This window comes from Eptesicus fuscus, chromosome 16, assembly GCF_027574615.1.
Source record: "Eptesicus fuscus isolate TK198812 chromosome 16, DD_ASM_mEF_20220401, whole genome shotgun sequence".
Classification (NCBI taxonomy): Eukaryota; Metazoa; Chordata; class Mammalia; order Chiroptera; family Vespertilionidae; genus Eptesicus; species Eptesicus fuscus.
The window spans coordinates 54,128,382-54,131,443 of NC_072488.1; the positions used below are offsets into that span (position 1 = coordinate 54,128,382).

At 44.0% G+C, this 3,062-nt stretch overlaps 2 non-coding genes across 2 annotated transcripts; both read right to left on the reverse strand.

Annotated features, from left to right (window-relative positions):
• LOC114227884 (U6 spliceosomal RNA) lies at positions 1 to 104 on the reverse strand. The gene has a single exon (XR_003613975.1). It is a non-coding gene; the product is annotated as a U6 spliceosomal RNA (small nuclear RNA).
• Positions 105 to 2,649: 2,545 nt separating this feature from the next.
• Positions 2,650 to 2,754, reverse strand: LOC114227878 (U6 spliceosomal RNA). The gene has a single exon (XR_003613971.2). It is a non-coding gene; the product is annotated as a U6 spliceosomal RNA (small nuclear RNA).
• Positions 2,755 to 3,062: the final 308 nt, after the last annotated feature.

A 3,062-nucleotide genomic window follows, 5' to 3' on the forward strand; every position in this document is an offset into this window, starting at 1 on the left:
TTTAATGTGGAACGCTTCATGAATTTGTGTGTCATCCTTACACAGGGGCCATGCTAGTCTTCTCTGTATCATTCCAATTTTAGTATTAATCTTCTCTGTATCATTCCAATTTTAGTATATGTGCTGCCAAAGGGATTTTAGAGAGGCTGGAAAAGAGAGAGAGAGAGAGAGAGAGAGAGAGAGAGAGTTGTTGTTCCACTTATTTATTCATTAGTTGCTTTCTGTATGTGCCCTGACCAGGGATCAAACCTGCAGCCTTGACGCACTGGGATGATGCTCTAACCAACTGAGCTGCCCGGCCAAGCTATAACTGACTGCTTCGAACAACGGATTCTGCTTACAAACTGCCCCAATTTCAGTTTCCAGAGGATCATTTTCTTGAAGGATCAGTGTGCCTTCTCAAAAAGATATGGATGACCTACAATCTCCGAGCTCCCTTCTAGACAGAGAAGCTGGGCCAGGACAGCCTACTGAGCTGACAGTGACCAAACATGTAAGAGTTTCACGGAGAGAAAGTCACAGCAGGTCTTAGGGATGCGTCAGTGTTCACTGTTCCAGCTTCCTTGTAAATTATTATTATTATAATGGCAACATAAAACCATTGAGGAGAGTGGAGAAAACAGGAAAAAGAATTTACATTCTTGGCTTTGGCAGACAGATTTGTAAATTATCCTACTGATGCCCTGACCGGTTTGGCTCAGTGGATCGAGCGTCCGCCTGCGGACTGGGGGGGTCCCAGGTTCGATTCTGGTCAAGGGCATGTACCTTGGTTGCGGGCACATCCCCAGTGGGGGGTGTGCAGGAGGCAACTGATCGATGTTTCTCTCTCATCGATGTTTCTGGCTCTCTATCCCTCTCCCTCCTCTGTAAAAAAATCAATAAAATATATTTTTTTAAAAATTATCCTACTGACTGAGGCGGCGAAATAAAGTCGATATTTCTAGAAAGCCTACCACAATCAAGACACTTTGGGATTTGAAAACAATGAGTTCAAAGGCAAGCTTATATCACAAGGAAATTAATGTGTTTAATAGCACTTCACTTAGTTGAAGAAATATTAAAACTTTTATTATTTTGAGAAGACAAATGAGTTAGTCAGAATGCTGTTTCCAGATCTCTGTCTCGTTTCTACTGGGCTTTGGGTCAACAGCGTTCGCTCCTGTCTGTGGGGCCCTGAGTGATGAGCCGGAGGGAACCCACCCATGTCACACAGGGGTATTTTCTAAGTCGCCCAGGAGTGGGGCCATCGCAGTGCCAGCTCAGAGCCATTCTGACAGGTCTGAGAGAACCAGAAGATGGACATAGCAGGGACAGAGGATTCAAGTTAGTGTTTTGTGGGGATTTGTTGTTCTGGTGGTTAATCCTCACCCGAGGATGTATTTTTTCCATTGATTTTTAGAGAGAGTGGAGAGACAGAGAGAGAGAGAGAGACAGAGAGAGAGAGAGAGAGAGAAACATCAATCTGAGAAAGACACATTGATTGGTTGCCTCCCCCACATGCCCCGACCCAGGCCGGGGATTGAGCCTGCAACTGAGGTACATGTCCTTGACCAGAATCAAACCCAAAACCCTTCAGTCCGTGGGCCAACGCTCTAACCACTGAGCAACCCGGCTAGGGCTCAATTTAGTGTTATCTAGATAAGTTGAAAATGTATAAACTTTAGAATCTGGGGAAAAACCCAGAGGAAATCTTGACCCTGGGCCCCAGTAGTCACATGTAAGAATGTTCATAGCAGCACTGCCAGCAATAGCAAAAAGCGGCAAACAACCACACAGCCCCTGAGAGCATGGAGAAGAACACGGCAGAGCATTCCCATAGCAGCATATGATACAGCTGCGTCTCACAGCAGAGACAAGTGCCACAAACAGCGGGAGTGGTGGGGAAAGCAAATCAAATACATACTGTGTGATCTCATCATTTATTTAAAAAGTATTTTTTAAAAGTAATTTCAGAGAAGAAGAGAGAGGGAGAGAGACAGAAACAGAAACAGAAACATCAATGATGAGAGGGAATCATTGATTGGCTGCCTCCTGCACACACCCCCACTGGGGATCGAGCCCACAACCCCCGGGCATATGCCCTGACTAGGAATCGAACCATGACTTCTTGGTTCATAGGTCAATGCTCAACCACTGAGCCACGCCGGTCGGGCTGTATAATTTATTTGACATAAAATTCAAAAGCATGTAAAGCCAGCATAGGCTCAGGGATATGTGTTTTAAAGGGTGAAAATAGGAAGAACAGCAAAGGACTATCAACAAAAATTAGGAGGGGGCTGAGATGGGAACAGATGACCAGGGGGATTCCATAGTGTGGCTTTTAACCTGCATCTGAAGCTGGGTTGTAAGTAGTTGGGTGTTCGTTTTTAAATATTTTGCTCATATAACCTATTTTTTGTATGCATTTAATATTTAATTAGATTTTGAAAAACTAGATAGGGCGGAAATCTCCTGCAAAAGATGTAATTACAAAGGCTTATCTCACAATCCCAGAACTGGAAACTCATTAACTCTCTCTTTGTTTAACAGTTAGACAAACAAAACGAAAAGGCCACGTATATGAAGGAAATATAGAGGAAGAAAAATGACCCAAGAGCTTCAGGTTTCTCTGTCTTCTGGATCGCATTGGCCTTGTAGGGTTTCTTTTTTTTAGATATGGAACACATCATGAATTTGTGTGTCATCCTTGCGCAGGGGCCACGCTAATCTCCGTATTGTCCCAGTTTTCGGTGTATGTGCTGCCGGAGCGAGCACTAGCGTTTCTTCTTTTTAATATTTCATTTATTACTGTAGTCAAAATCGTCTCTTGCCCTGGCCAGTGTTGCCAAGTGGTTAGAGCATCAGCCAACACACGGAAGTGTCACCGGTTTGATTCCCTGTCAAGGGCAAGTTAATGGGAAAAAATATCCTCCGGTAAAGATTAACAAAACAAATCAACCCACAAAACATTTCTCGAGTGTCTCATAAGCTGAGCAGAGTTTAGATCGTAAGGATCGGACAGCGGGAAGCAGGACAGACGTGATTCCTGCCCTCATGAAGGCAGAAAATTAAGCAATAAAGAT